The sequence below is a fragment of the Dipteris shenzhenensis genome, chromosome 14, assembly GCF_047967505.1.
Source record: "Dipteris shenzhenensis isolate YYH24624 ecotype China chromosome 14, Dip_SZ_1.0, whole genome shotgun sequence".
NCBI lineage: Eukaryota > Viridiplantae > Streptophyta > Polypodiopsida > Gleicheniales > Dipteridaceae > Dipteris > Dipteris shenzhenensis.
In genome coordinates, this window is record NC_141609.1 from 48,729,355 (window position 1) to 48,746,640 (window position 17,286).

Consider the following 17,286-nt stretch of genomic DNA (forward strand, 5'->3'; position numbering starts at 1 on the left):
TTGCATAGGAGGGAAAGAAAAGATCCCTTTGTGGCTTGGAAAATAGATAAGCCATGTATACACAATGAGCGGCCGAATAGACAACACTTTTGAGCACTTTGGAAGAGAAAACAATGGAAAAAGGGAAGAGACACTCAAGAGAGAGAACTTGAAGTGACCTTCATTACCAATAGAGTGAGAATCCACTCTAATGTAACTCAAAATACTATAAACACAAGGGAGAAGAAGAGGTTTCATATGTACAAGAGGAAGTGGAAGCTCCAAGACTACTCATAGAGAGAGAATGAACTAGAGAGAGATGGACTCAAGAGTCTACATAAGAGAATATCTACAAGAGGGAGAGAAGGTTTATGGAAGAGGCTTGAGGAGGCTAGAACTATAGCAACATGAGGCCTAATGGTGGAAGAGGTGATGAACAAGGGAGAGGAGAGCTCCTTTTATAGAGATTTTGTCGCCCTCCTTCACCCATTTACAATTGCTACTTGTAGATTCCTTTTCCCATCAATCACATAAGCCCGTATGTCACCATCCATGTCCTTTTTGGCTACTCTTGCCATGTGTTCCATCAAAAGATGCTCAAGACTTTTAAAATATTGAGAAAGTCAAGAGTCTCCCCACATGGAGCCCATAGGGACCCTCTCTTTTCCATATGCCCACATCCTCCTTATTCCACATAGGAATTCTAGAAGGATCCCTCTTGACTCCACACTCCTCCACATGCCTTCCACACACTTGGCATGTGGCCTCTCTTATATTATTGGAACACATGGACATGAGCCCACCTCTTTATATGACTCACTCTTCCTATTTTCTAAAAACCTCATAATATCCCATACACAAATAACTCTCACACCCCATACCAAGGTATTTATCATTCATACACATGGTATTTACAATGATCCATTCCACTCATCCTCTCAATCCCATACAATATCTTAGAAAATAGAAATAAGTGAGAGCCACTAGGCTATCACCTGATACTCAAACTCTTATCAAACATAGAGAAAAACAATACCAATGCCAAATAAAAAATATTAATTTTTGGCGTCACATCTTTCCCCCCCTAGCAGATCCTCTCTAGTGATAGAGAGGGTCTGCTGGCCCTCAAGGTTGTCGAGCATAGAAGAATTTAAGGCGATACTCATTGGTGCATTCGGGTATCACCATGCTGTCAACATCCTCAAGTTGATAGGTTCCATTGGTGACATTCATATACATCCTTATGGAGGCATGGCGAAAAGTAACCAATCTCTGCTTCTGTTGTGGAGTTAACCCTCGAGGAAACATGCCTTCTTTCACATATTGCTGAACATCTTGTAGTCCTAGCGATCCAATGTCTACCAAAGAAACCACCCCTTGGTCTTGTACTACAATGGCTTGAGTGGCCAACTCATCTGCCCTTTGATTTTCTTTTCTGTTTAAATGAACAAACTTGCAAAAATCAAATTGACTACATAGTGCCATAGCCTTTTGATTAAGATCCTTCAAATGAGAACTTCTTGTCTTGTAATGCCCTTGCATTTGCTTTATAATAAGATGAGAATCTCGTCTTACTTCCAATTCTTTAACTTGACTTTGAAGACAACCCTCCAAACCAAGAATCAAAGCATTATACTCAGCTGCATTGTTTGTGTTACCTCTTTCTTTAGTGCCTCAGCTTGGATCACTCCCAATCGCCTTAAGTGTTGCACAACTAGCTTGCTTTCTTGCTTCAACTCAATCTTGTGCTCCACAAGAGAGACTAGTCAAACTTGTGAATAGCTTGTTGCAAAGAGACATGGAAAATCATCTAACATATCCAAGTACTAGAGCTTCTCACTACCTGATAGGGAATCGCCAAGAAGCTCTTCATTGCGTTGGCACCATTTAGTGTGCTCCACATCCTCCACATGAAGTGTCTCTATAGGATCTTCTTGTACCACCACCTTGTTCCCTCCTGACTCATCCCAATCAGCACCAAGACAAAGACCAAAGGCCACTCGTTCCACCTCACCCTCTGAGCTGTCTCTTCTTCTTCATCAGTTAATGAACTCTATGATGTTGAAGACTCCTTGACAACTTCCTTTTTGCGGCTTCTGATCTTCTAGTGCACCTTCTTACCATTTCCTTGCAAAATCAATTCTCCAGTATCCCACTTTTGAACAGCCTTCACCTTGCATAGCCAGGGCCTTCCCAAAATCAATGGATAGGCACATGCATCTAGCTTTGTAGGGATCACTTGAAAAGTAGTCGGCATAGAAATTCGACATACATCCACTTCTAGATTCTTCACAACTCCCAAGGTCTTTACCCTAATGTTGTTAGCCAATTTGATGCAATAAGGAGAGGTAGTACTAGAGTATTTTAATCGGCATCTATCATGGTCTTCTCACTCATGACATTAATCGATGCACCTCCATCAATGTACACATTAGAAATCACTTGACCATCAATGATCACATCAACCACAGGTACATCATCACCAACATCTATATCTACCTTTTGAACAATAGGAATGTCACTTTTCTTCTTTTTCTTCTTTGACACTCTTATGCTTGCTAGCTTTCCCCATTCCTTCCGTAGTTTTGGAGACAAAGCAAGTAATTGACCAAAGACGATATGAGCTTCCTTTTCTTTAAGGTCGGATAACAAGTCATAGCTTCCAATTCCTTGTCCTAAAGGAAAGTCTGACTGGCTAATTCTCCTTCTAGATGCCTCCTTTTTCTTAATACGGCATTCCTCTTCCTAATGTTCCTCATCTATGTCTTCCTTGCTTTCTTCTTCTTCTTTTGCTTTACCACGCCCCCGTTTAGCCATCATTACCTCTGTTTCCTTATCCCTTGAAGAAGCTTCTAACAAGGATATTTTTTTTTCTTCTTTCTTTCTCAATCTAGGACACTCAGGGTGATAGTGACCTTTTTCATTACATTCATAGTAGCAAGTGATCCCACTCTTATCTTGAGGCCTATCCTCACTCTTTCGTGCTCCAGGTTGTCGTGCATTAACCAAATGCAATTTCAAATCAGCAAACTCTGCCATCAATTGGGAGATATTATGATCTGGCTCAGAGGACTTTGGTACCTGAGGAGTGCCCATTACCTCCACCTTAGAAGTTGAAGTTGTTGAAGACACAAAAGAGGAGTAAGCATCAAAACCCGACTTAATTTTTCTCTTGCATTGCTAAAATTGTGTCAAACACAATAATTATTCTCTATTGAGAATGCAACTCACATTGGAGTTTGGTAAAGTGTTTCTTTGCCAATTCAACAGCATCCGTCCATGGCAATGTGTCATAGTATGTATAGACTACATGTGTAGTTAATTCCATGTTATGCATCATATTCAATGCACACATTTACTCTTGTTATATGTTATGTTGGGAAGGTCAACTTGAAAGTTGGTAGGTGCCATCGATGCATTAATTCAACAAGGTGACTTGCAACAGGAAATAGAGTATAGTGACTTGATACAGCAAATAGAGTATATAATTGTTGAGATATTGAGCTCCACTCGTGATATGCCAGGGTGACCATTGTGCATTTATGTCACTGACTTTTTAGCTGCAGATGCGATTGGTACACTGCCCATGAATAATAGCTGGATGACAGCTATCTTTATGTACTCTAGTTAGTGGCTCAGTTAGTATGCCACCTAGGGATAGCTGAGTTTGGTTTGAGACCCACATATAGGGTTCATCTATTCCTTTTGTATTAAGAGAGAGAGTTCTTTTGGCTTTCACAACTAAGAAGAGGAAAACTATTTTCAGCCTCCACCTTTGTGTGTATTCCCCAATTGTGTATGTGAGAAAGCTGCAAGTGAGACTCCTTACTTCACTCCCACTCTCTTCACATGGTATTAGAGCTCGGTTCATGGTAAGGAGCTCAAGAAAGCAAACCAAGTTTGAGGTGTCTTGGTAAGAGGATCAGTGTTGCTTTCCTTTTTCGAGTTTGGGAGCAAATCTCTATAGGTAGCACAATTGGAAAGTACAAGAGTGCACTGTCTTAGATTGGGACGCCCTTCGTGGTGTGGTGAGAGGGTAGTATATGTTGTAGGACAAGGCAAAGCCCTTGGTGAATTCTTTTTTTGATTCGAGGCCATTTCGAGGCTCGTTTTGCTGGCAGAAGTTTCTACAGGCACTCAAAAAGGTGCCCTATTTTTGCTGTGCAACCATTGTTCTACATGTCGTTGAAAAGTTGCCGCAAAAATTGCATCGTATGCCTATGCGCAGAGATATTAGGAGTGACAGAATCATTCTTATTGCCTGTTGATGCAAAATCATCACTACGAAGTGACTGTGTGGTCAAATACCACTTTCGTCAGTTTTACAAATTTGCCCTTGTGAGGCAGAAGTTGTGTTTTTTGCACGGACAGAATATTTTTGCATTGTTCTATAATGGCGTCTAATGCTCTTTCATATATAGTCACTGAAAAGCTTGACAAGAACAACTTCCCAGCATGGAAGTTTAGATTGATGAATTTCCTTAAGGGAAAAGGCTATTGGGAGTTCATTACTGGAGCTGGACAAGAACCGGTTATTCCTAATGTTCCCAATCAATAGGAGTTGTAGGCATTTAAAGGCTAGCATGAGAGAGCCAGTAAAGTTATGTACTGACTATCTATCAGTATTTTAGATTCTATGATTGTCCATATTCAGGATGCAAGCATGCCGAAGGAGGCATGGGATACTTTGACAAAAATGTATAGCACAAATACGCAAGTCAGGAAAATGCAGCTCAAGCAGGAGTTGCATAATGTGCGGAGAGAAAATATGAGCATCAATGACTACCACATGAAGGTGAAGAAGATTGTAGATGCACTTGCTTCCATTGGGTCGCTAGTGGAAGATGATGATTTAGTTTCTGTGACCTTGAATGGTCTAGGAAAGGATTATGCATAGTTCCGGACATCCATTGCCGTCCGTGAGAATTTTCTTGATTTTGGGGAGTTGATTGCTCTTCTAATTTCTGAAGAGCAGAGAAATGGTGGTGCATCTTCTTCAAGAGGAACTTCAAAAGAAGCTATTTTCTACTCAAATGCTGGAAGAGGTAGAGGTAGAGTAGGCCGATTTGGAGGCCATGGGAGAAATCAGAATATGCAGCAAATTCAAGAAAACCAGTCTTATGGAGGAGGACGTGGTAACCTTAGAGGCAGGGGGAGCCAAAGAGGTCATGCTGGATGGCAAAGAGGCCAAAATATAGCAATGTTGAATGCTACCACTATGGTAAAATGGGTCATATGGCTAAAGACTACTACAAAAAGCAGAATGACATCGTGAATGGAAAATTGTAGCAAGGCAATTATGCATCCTCTAGTAGACAGGGTGATGATAGAAATGATCATTTGTTTATGCTGCAGCACATGACCAATCCTATGACAAGTACAAAAGAAAGCAATGATGTGTGGTATGTTGACTCAAGTGCATCAAACCACATGACAGGTCATGTAGAATGAATGCAGGATGCAAGGAAAATGGAAAGACCAGGATTTGTGGAGACTGGTGATGATAGTGCACATCCTATTATGCAGATTGGTAAAATTCCTTTGTCTATGCAGGATGGGAAAAAGAAATACCTGTCTCATGTATTTCATGTCCTGAATATCACCAAGAACCTAGTTTTTGTTGGTCAAATGGTTGGGCAGGGCTTGCAAGTCAGATTTAATCCTAATGGATGCTTTGTTGAGGATATGAAAAATAAAGGTCGCTTGATAGAAAAAGGGAAGAAGAAGGACATAATGTTTACGTTGGATGTAGACATGCCTGAATTGAGTGCAGCAATGTTTCTACATGGGACCGCTGTAGTTGCAGATATTGATATCTGGCATAAACGCATTGGTCATGTTAATGTACAGCGACTTAAATTAATGCAAGCCCAAAATATTGTTGCAGGATTGCCTAAGTTCAAGCTTGCAGAAATGCATAAGGTATGTGAAGCCTGCCAATTTGGAAAACAGGCAAGGAAACCATTTCCTAGACATGTTCAAGAGAGTAAGACACCATTGGAATTAATCCACTCTGATGTGTGGACTACTAAAGCTACATCTATTGGAGGCTGTCATTATTTTGCCACTTTTATTGATGACTACAGCAAAAAAGTTTGGGTGTATTTTATGAAAAAGAAAAGTGAAGTGTTTGGGCATTTCAAAGCTTTTAAAGCTATGGTTGAGAAAGAAACAGGCCTGCAAATAAAATGTCTAAGGTCAGAGATGGAGGGGGAGAGTACCTCTCAAATGAGTTTGCAAGGTTCCTGCAGGAGCATGGCATAAAGTAGCAATATTCATGCAGTCATACCCCATAGCAAAATGGACTTGTAGAAAGGAAAAACAGGCATATTAGAGAGGTATCTTATGCCATGCTCAATTAAAAAGACTTGCCAGATTATTATTGGGCTGAAGCAGTTGCTACAGCAGTCTACATAATGAACAGGATTCCCACTGCAGCAATACATGGCATGACGCCAAAGGAGAGGTATACTCGTAGGAAATCAGATATTTCTCATTTGAAGGTTTTTTGTTGCATTGCCTATGTTCATGTGCCAGATGATTTGAGATCCAAGTTGGATCTAAAAGTAGAGAAGTGCATCTTTATTGGTTATTCTCTGCAGCAGAAAGGTTATAGATGCTATAACCCTTCTACTCATAAGTTTACAGTGAGCAGAGATGTTGTTTTTTATGAGATGAGCAGCTGGTATAAACCAGTAAATGTGATTGATGATGTAGATGCACAAAATGGTAATGCTGCACAGAATTCACAATAGCAATCATAAAATATTAGTGGACCTGTACTGTCCTCTAGCAGTGGTTCACATACTTTGCCATGGACAGGTAGATTAAGATCAGGAGAATCTCCTCAAAGCAATGCAGATAGTGGTATGCAAGTATCACAAAAGGGAAAAGAGAAAGTAGATTAGCCCATGGTTGATGTGAATGCAGGTCACTCTTATGTGAATGGTGAATCCAGTGGCTCGAAACAGAGCCTTGATGATGAGTTGGGCATTCCTTCTGTTGTTACATCTGGAGTAAGGAAGACAAGGGATGTTTTGAGAGCACCTGGTAGTGAGCCTATTTTGCGTAGGTCTACCAGAGAGTTAAGTATCCTATGGATAGGCAAAAATATGATGGATTTACAGCCATTCACTATCCCTATATGGTCAAAGTGATACATGAACCGGAACCCACTTCTTTTAAGCAAGCCATGGGAAAAGAAAAATGGGAGAAAGCCATGGATGAAGAAATATATGCCTTGGAAGCAAATGCTACATGGGAATTGGTGCCTTTGGCTAAAGACAAGAATGCAATTAGCTGCAAGTGGGTCTCTAAGGTGAAGCACAATGCAGATGGTTCTGTGAGCAAATACAAGGCAAGATTAGTTGTCAAGGGGTATGCACAGACATATGGCATTGATTATGAAGAAACATTCAGTCTAGTTGTAAGGATGGCAACCATAAGAGTAGTATTGCTATGGCTGCATCAAAGGGATGGTCTTTACATCAAATGGATGTAAGGAATTCCTTCTTGCATGGTGATTTGCAAGAAGAGGTCTATATGGAGCAGCCACCAAGTTATGTGCATGCTGTTCATCCTAAGTTTGTTTGCAGGTTGAAGAAAGCCTTGTATGACTTGAAGCAAGCACCCAGAGCATGGTCTGACAAGATAGGATAGTATCTTGTCACTATTGGCTTTCAGATTTCCACGGCAAATTTCTCACTTTATGTGAGAAAAACAAAGAAATGTATTATGCTGCTTGTCATTTATGTTGATGATTTGATCATCACAGGTGATAGTGATGAAGATATCCTTCATGTGAAAATGTTATTGAAGAAAAAGTTTGAGATGAAGGATTTGGGAGAGCTACATTACTTCTTGGGAAATGAGGTGATTAGATCCACAAGTGGGATATGGCTCTTGCAGAGGCACTATGGATTGGACATGTTGTCCAAATATGGGATGACAAGCTGTAAGCCTTTTTCAGTTCCTTTGGAGCAGAATGTGAAGCTGAGCATAGATGCAGGTGAGCTTTTGGAAGACCCTAGTATGTACAGACGCATAGTAGGAAGTTTGATTTATATGACTATTACCAGGCTAGATTTGAGCTATGCTATTGGGTTCGTAAGTCAGTTTATGCAGGCTCCAAGGAAACCGCATTTGGATGCGGTTAGATGCATACTGAGGTAGGTGAAGTCCACATTACAGTATGGATGATTTTATGAGACTGGGGTTCCAATACAGTTGCATAGATACACTAATGCTGATTGGGCTGGTAGTATTTCTGATAGACGATCTACCAGTGGATATGTGTTCTCTTTTGGGAGTGTTGCAGTCACTTGGAGTAGCAAGAAATAGCCTATAGTTGCCTTGTCGAGCACAGAGGCTAAGTACAGGGGTGCAGCAATGGCCGCATGTGAGGTAGCTTGGTTGCGTAAGCTACTTTATGATATGCATCAGTCCATAGATGGGCCAATTGTCATTTATTATGACAACATGAGCAGTATACACTTGGCAAATAACCTACTCTGTCATGCTAGAACATAACCTACTCTGTCATGCTAGAACAAAGCACATTGAGATGCATTATCACTATGTGCAGGAGAAGGTTCTGGTAGGTTTTATGAGGGTTTTATTGATCTAGTGTATGTCAGCATAGAGGATCAGGTAGCTGACATATTCACGAAGGCATTGGGTGTAAAGAAGCTATGCAAGTTCAGAGACCTGCTTGGTGTGCAGGAATTGGATTGAGCTCGAGGGGGAGTGTTGAGATATCGAGCTCCACTCGTGATATGTCAGGGTGACCGTTGTGCATTTATGTCATCGACTTGTTAGCTACAGATGCGGTTGGTACACTGCCCATGAATAATAGCTAGATGACAACTATCTTTATGTACTCTAGTTAGTGGCTTAGTTAGTATGCCACCTAGGTTAACTGAGTTTGGTTTGAGACCCACATATAGGGTTCATCTATTCCTTTTGTATTAAGAGAGAGAGTTCTTTTGGCTTTCACAACTAAGAAGAGGAAAATTGTTTTCAACCTCCACCTTTGTGTGTATTCCCCCATTGTGTAAGTGAGAAAGCTGCAAGTGAGACTCCTTACTTCTCTCCCACTCTCTTCACAATAACATGTTAGGTACCACATAAAAAAGATAGCCACAGTTGTGGGTGGAGGGTTGGTTACAATTGCTTGTTGGTACTTGGTCAAATTTATGAGATGCAGAGTGAGACCACACTAACAACATATATGGACTTGCATCTACATGCATTTTTAATATGTACCATTCGAGCATTTATTATGGGCATTATTGTGGACCATCCCCCAAATCAAATAGATAATGGCTCAAAGGAGTGTGAAATAAATGATGTCAAAGAGACAAAGAGGATAGAAGATCTTAATTCTACAAATGAGGCTACATTCAAAGAAATGGAAAGCTCTTTTAATGTTAGGGTTGTGATTCAACATGAACCTCAATATCTCAAATTTGGTGGAGAGGACGTTTCAATCTCTATGTTCATTCAAAAGAGGTCAATGACAATGTTATGATGGCCATTCTTAGGTCTGATACTAACTTGTTCTCGGCTTGATAACTCAATATTTGGATTGAATCTGGGAAGCTAATATTCATTTATTTGTTGATGTAGTATAGGTATCTTGAGGTTTCCTAGATCAGTATAGAACCGTGTTTATATGTTGGATTCTCTCCTTTCTCCTATACTTAGTGATAGCAAAAAGACAATAGCCAATGCTTGCAAATGGTTGTAACCTCTACATTTAGAGGGTGTGTGAGTCTTGTTTATGTCATATCATGAGATATAAGTATCGTCTGAACCTTATTTTTCATCTTGTATTGGCAACATTGTGTTGAATCATAGTGGTTCTTAATTGTTCATGTAGTGAACATTGGAGTCTGGTGGTTTGGGACCTTGAAGAGAACCATTGGTTTGTCAACTCGATTGTAGGATTTTATGGCTCAGTGTAAACATAAGTGTTCTATTAATATCTTCTTCTATGCTACGTATCTTATGTAATAGACACACTAATTGTTTTTAATATGTCATAATGGGCATGTCAGTCAAAAAGTTGGTATCTACTATCAAAGAAATAGGACAGTACAAAGACTCGCCAGATTTCCAAAGGCATTTAATAGTGGAGGAGGAGGATGGGCATAGATGTGGGTGGAGAGTTGCCTATAATTGCATGTTGATCTTTGTGTTAGAGTTAGCTCAAATGTCCACCTCTCATGTAACCCACCAATATTCTGTGTACCCAATGTTGTAAGGCCCCCATATGAGGAGAAGCCATGATGGGTATCAGATATTGGGAGGGATCCCCAGTTTAGACACTGGAAGGGGTCTTAGAGTAGACCAGATGGTTATGAGACGGCTTAGGAGCCAAGAGTAGATACCCGTCTGCACAAAGGGGGGGTTCGGGGGGGCGATAGCCCCCCCGATAGCAGGGGGTCCGGGGGGCGCAGGCCCCCGGTGGGGGTCTGGGGGCAAAGCCCCCAGCGGCAGGGTCCGGGGGCTGCCGATAGCCCCAGGCCCGACGGTAGCCCCAGGCGCGATCCTTCATCTGCCCGACGGCATGTTTTCTGAAGGGTCGGTTGGTCTTCCAGGCCGACTGTCTATTAGGCCGACTGCCTATTACAGGGCCGACCGTCAACCACTTACACTATATAAGTGGCCACCCCCTATCATCAGATCACCAGTTCTTCACGCTCATAGTCCTCCGTCCAGCATCTGTCTAGATCACCATCGAAGCTCTGTCTGTAGAGCGCACGGGTGGACAGCCAACCATTAGTTGTATCAGCAGTTTGGTATATCAGAATTTTTTGTATTCTCTCCAGCTTTCCATCGTGTACTTGCGTTTTGTTGTTATCTTCCGCTACGTACTATTTTCTTACACTTTGATGAAAAAATCTCACTGAAGCCATAGGTCTCATCAAAAGAACCTTCAGAGCTCAACTATTCAGAGGAGGATCCACAATTTTTTAGGGTTGAAACCATTCGAGACTTAATTGCTACCATTGGAAAACAACATGGAACTGAAGTAGAATCAGAGTTTGCAAAGGAAGAAGAGGATGAGTCTACTCTAAAAGCACTACATCCTGCACAAGAAGTAGAGACTCAGTGTACACCTAGAGCATCAAAGCCTCGACTTGAAGCATCACAACAATTATGATGCATATATGATGTTATTTTTGTATATGTAGATTTGCTTGTAAATTTTATGAAATATAAGTTTGCATGTCATCTTATCTAATTTTTAAATGTAATTAAAGAAAATAATGAAAGCATTGTTCATATTTAATGAAAACTTGCATGTCATCTTATCTAATTTTTAAATGTAATTAATAATGAAATTAATGAAAGCATTGTTCATATTAAATGTAAATTTGCATGTCATCTTATCTAATTTTTAAATGTATTTAATGCAATTAATGGAAGTATTGTTCATATTCTCATGATGTTCATGTGTTGTTCAATACCATTAATGTCTCATCTCATCTCATATTATTTTAAATGTAAGTGAAATGTCATTTCATGTAATTATTGAATGTAAGGTTAAGTGTAATGTTGTGCTACTTTTTTAATTGTGAATATTCTCTATGACAAGCACTTTATGACAAGCACTTTATAGCAAATCTTTCACTTCACCTTAATAATCATATATAAAATGTCTCATATCTCGAAGCACAAATAATTATACGAGTCAAATTCCAAACCATTGTCATCTATATTGTGTCTCTTTTTACTATTATCTTCATCTCCTTTCCGATGTCCTTTCCTATTTCTCTCATCTATGTTTTCTCTTCTATAGTGTTATCTTCATCTCCTTTCCGATCTCTTCTCCTATATGGGTCTACTCACATAGTCAGTTCAATTCTCATCTCCTCTCCTATCTCCTTGCTATCTTTTCTTGTCTTTAGTTTTTCTCTCATATTTCTACTTGCATACTCAGTTCATGTCTCCTCTCCTATTTCTACTCGCATACTTAGTTCTCATCTCCTCTCCTATCTCCTCACTATCTTTTCTCGCCACTCTTTAGTTCTCCTCTTCTAATTCTACTCAGTGCATACTTTGCAAATGGAAAAAGTTTTTGAAATTATGAATTCTATTAAGCTTTTAATCAACAAGAACTTATCATGGATGGCCGAGAACAAAAGACACTGAGAGAAGCAGAAGAGGCAAGGACCATTGACAGAAGATGAGAAAGATGAGTTTGGTGCCTAGAAGCAACTCGAGAAGGAAAATCATGAGAAGATAAGACATTGCAGAGAAGTGCTACAAAAGTACTCTCTTCAACAAGAGACGATCGAGCTTGCACATCTATTTGAAGAGATGTCTTATAGAATCTCTCGTTCTGGGAAATATTCAGCCAAACAAAGCTGAAAGTATTGGGAATAGACTAGAAGCATTGAAAGAAATAATTTTAGATTATTTGTGCATCTTTATATATTATAATTATATTGATAAACATGGAAAAAATGGTGTAGAGGATTGTGTAACCCATGAGATAGAGATGGAAAATGTGATGGCAGGATTGTAGCTTATGTCTGGTGAAAGGTGTTTTTTGACACCATATGGCTTTGAGATTTACTTCTACTTGGATCTCTCAGTTATATCATAAACTACTTTCACAAATGTGATGAACTCTATTTTTAATGTACTCTAGTTTTAATAACATGTCGCGCCATATTTCTTAATTTGAATTTTATTTAGCTTACTTTTTGCTTCAATATTTTGTTTCAAGAGTCTCCTTTTTTCCCATATTTTATCCAAAACTACCTCCAAAATTTTTTTTAATGAAATAGATGTTTTTGGCCCCAATTTTTCATATATATCATGACCCATGCTGTTCTATAAGAATAAGTGGAGGCTTGGCACAATGATGCTTGCCACCTCGTCCTACTTTCCCCTTATAAAACTATTATCTCTTGGATTATGCACCGCCCATTTAGTATAGACATGGGACCAGCTACATGGACAAGAGAAAGATTTATGACTACTATGGGACCATATGTATCCTATTATCTATTATACAAGCCACACCATATTGCACCCATTGAAAATAAATATAATGACAGTAGTCTTTTCTTAGCATTAATAGTATAACTTTGACAATGGCCATGACAATGGCCCATTACCATTTGGACAACAAATTGGCTACCATAAAGAAGGTAGTGTGTCAAACTTGATTGCCCAGCATCCAAGTGTCCAATAAACAAGATATTCAGCTAGGTGACATGGCCATCTATCTCCATCAATCAATGATCCAGTATGATCACTTCTTAGATCCTTCAAATCTTTTTGAGATAGGTCAAAATCTGTGTGTCTTTTGTAGCAATACATTCTTGCCTTTGAGTCTCTTGACATACTAGGGTTTGCAATGGTTGCAACTCCTCTACCCAATCCTTATGTTAGGGTTCTTAGCCATAAATCTCAATTACAACTACATTTTCTCATCCAACAAATGATAAAGGCTGCATTGAAACCCTATGTGATAGTCACAACTAACATGGTGTCTATAAAATAGAACCAGAACAATGGTGTGGTTAATATTTCAACCACCATGAAAGTTTCTTGCAAAATCTCTCTCTCTCTCTCTCTCTCTCTCTCTCTCTCTCTCTCTCTCTCTCTCTCTCTCTCTCTCTCTCTCTCTTACCCTCTATTTCATGTATATCACACAACATGTGCCGTTACCAATTGTGTGAGCTATGTAGCACATTGTACGTGCCTACTAAACTTGTTATATAACATATTATTAGAGTAGACATACATATGGCTACACTTGATCATGAAATGACTCAATGGGCTCACTTTGGATGAAGATTTTAGAGGGAAAGAATAATGTTTAAGAATAAATGATGATATTGAGACTTGTTTCTTTGAGGATTTTAGCAGAGGGAAATTTTATAAGAATGGTATGCAATTGTTTGTTTGAAGATTTTAGCAAACTTGTTTGTGTAAAGATTTTAGAGGGAAACAATAATATTAAAGAATAGATGATGATGTTGAGACTTGTTTGTCTGAAGATTTTAGCAAAGGGAAATTTTATAAGAATGGTATGTAAGCTTCAAAATATTTAGGTTAGGGTATATAGATCCCAACTAAATACTGAATGGTTGCAAGCACAATGTCTATAAGTAGCATGGCTATTATTTAAATCACCATGCTCATCACTTGCAAAAGAATGCTCTCTCTCTCTCTCTCTCTCTCTCTCTCTATATATATATATATATATATAGGAAATTAAGTGATTTGGGAGAAAAAAAGAAAGCACCAAACATAACCAGCATGGTTGTTGTTATTTCAACTACCATAATGTACACAACCCCAACACAGTTATTTTTTCTTTAACTACTAGGCTTGCAAAAGAATATTCTCTCTCTCTCTCTCTCTCTCTCTCTCTCTCTCTCTCTCTCTCTCTCTCTCCCTCTCTCCCTCTCTTTGCCTCTCTCTCTCTCTCTCTCCCTCTCTCTCTCTCTCTCTCTCTCTCTCTCTCTCTCTCTCTCCTCTCCCTCTCCCTCTCCCTCTCTCTCTCTCTCTCTCTCTCTCTCTCTCTCTCTCTCTCTCTCTCTCTCTCTCTCTCTCTCTCTCTCTCTCTCGCACGCATGTGCATGTGCATGCACACACACATACACACAAGTTTGGTAAGATTCCAAATGAAAATTAACCAACATAATGATTTGCGATGAAAAAGATAGCAACAAATAGCATTGGAGGTCTTACTACTTTCCTAAATTGTTTCAAACATGTGTATGATGTGCTTACATTGGGCCCTTTGTAATATAGACATCCTTATTGTTTGGAGACACTCTCATGTAAATATATCAAAACAAGGTGACTACAAAGATGAATCCCACACTTAGGTTGCCTCTCATTTTCTTGTGTTGAGTTGATTCCCATAAGCTTCTCACATTAGGTTGCATTGCTTCCACTCAATGATCATTCCTTGAAATCATATTAGTCCTTCTATGGACAACATCTTTAATGTTGTGTAGCCAAGCCATTTCATGTTTGCTTTAGAGGAAAATAAGTAGCTAATTTCACAAATTTATAGCTAGCTTATCTAAGATATGCACCCCTATCACATTTTGAGTCTATATCTCATGTTAGAGAGTATGGTAAGAGTCGAACACTCGTTCAAACCTTGGGTAAAGGGTAAGTTTCTTGGAAATGAGCCTCGTAGTCCCTCATATGACCTGATATTGCTACTTGAATTCTCCCACCATTTTGAGACCACAATTTGTGTTCTTTGTTCTATGACCTAATGGTGCATTGATGCCTCCTAGGGTAGGCTATTATGCAAGGAGGCATTTTTCTTGGCATTTTATCTCTGGGCCCCTTCATTTGCTGGAAAAGTGTCTTCTATTTTTATTTGGATATTGTATCATTGGCTTCCATGGCCTTCAACACTCTCCTTGTACTTTGATAGGGTATATTAGATTTTCTATTTCATAGTCTATACCTGATACACCTACAACCCATGGCAAACTCTATCACACCATGCGGTATCTTATTTCAAATAAAGAAATAGAACCAAGAAATAATATATCACTTATTCTAGAGCTTGTGAAGAGCAACAAGGACTTTTTGTGAATCTTGAGGATAGGAACCAAAATTTGAGTGCCTTCCTAGAGAGCCTAAGGTGCAGGAATGGGGGGTGCAATCCCTATAAGAGATAGGTGCATAGATAGGAAGAATCCAAGATAGAGGCATTGAGGGGGAAATTTTTCAAATAAAAGAAAAAATCCTTAGAGGGATAGGTCATAGATGCTAAGGGAATTGGATTATCAAAGCACAATGGAGCTTTTTTGGCACAAGTCACAGCTAGGCTAGTGAATTTGATGCAAAATCAAGAGATGTCAAATATTGGGAAAAAGGAGTAGTCTTTTGTCAACTCTGGCTGTACACATCTCAAACTAAACTAGTCCAAATAGGCCCAAAATGGATAAAAATGTAAAAATCACTAGAGGGTTTGATTCTATGGATTAAGAGATCAAACCACCTTTGACATGCTTATGGGCCTCAGTTTTGCAAGGTGGTGACTATAAAAGGAGCCAATACAAGTTAGTGACTGCAAGCTAGTAATTGAAAAAAGAACCAATGCAAAATAATAAATAATAATGGATTTATTCAAAGAGCATTGCACATGTATGAGTTGAGTTTTCTCTAATGCATCCATTTATAGGTGAATTAAGCTAAAAATATCACTAAATACCAAACTTTTAAGACCACCATGTAGTAGCTCTATAAATGTGGAGTTAATGTTTTAAAAAAGTTTGCCTTTTCAACCAAATGAGAAAATGTTATTGAGCATGCCCTCAAATGTATACACATGATTGCAGCATAGTATCAAACACCTAGTAAACCATAGTAAAGGTTCTCATCAGTTTCCTCCTATCATTTGTGGGAATCTCCATAAAGAATTGCTTCCATATATGTGTATAACAATTGTTTCCTATCTTCAAAATATTTTTAATATCATATATAGTCTAAAATACATGCTTCATAGGCATAATAGCATTTGCAATAGTTTAATGATCTCATTCAAGATGCCAATTGTGTAATGTTTTGATATCACATGAAGCTAATTTACATTACTTTTGCTGAATTTTTTATTATTTAAAAAAACATAAAAAATAGTGAATTCCTCAATTTGAAATGAATCGAATGGATAACACCGTATTAACTTTTTCTCTTATTTGGGACTCTTTTTCCAAACCTGTTACCTCCACATCATATTCACCTAGTACACTAGAAAATGGGTGTTTTTATAGCACTACATATATTCACGTGCACACAACAATGGTCTACGAAACAAAATAGAAGAGCGGTTAGGGAAGAGAATGTGCAGGGAAGGAAAATAATTTTTTTGTATAGTAATTATGAAAATTTGACATAAAAAATGAACTCATTGTCCCTTTTCCAATAAACATGACTACATTCTCAAACTTCTAGTGATGAAAAAGAGGGGAAGGCCAAAAATTAAGGTTATTATAAACATATAACCAAAAATCACAAAGTACATAAGCTCAAAGAGACAAGCATAATTTCTAATCAATTTCACCATTAATTAATTTATTAGTAATTAATTACTTTTCTAATTAACAATATTTACTAACTTCTATAAAAAATTTATGAATTGCTAATTAATCATCAAAATAGTTGTTATATAATTTTATTGCTAAATGCCTCCTTAATTATTTATTTAAAATTTTCTTATATATTTACTAATTGTTTTCTTATTTTTTCTTAATTGAGTAGTAAATAAATTAAATAACCTCTATATGATCATCCAAGAGTTGTTGCTATCAA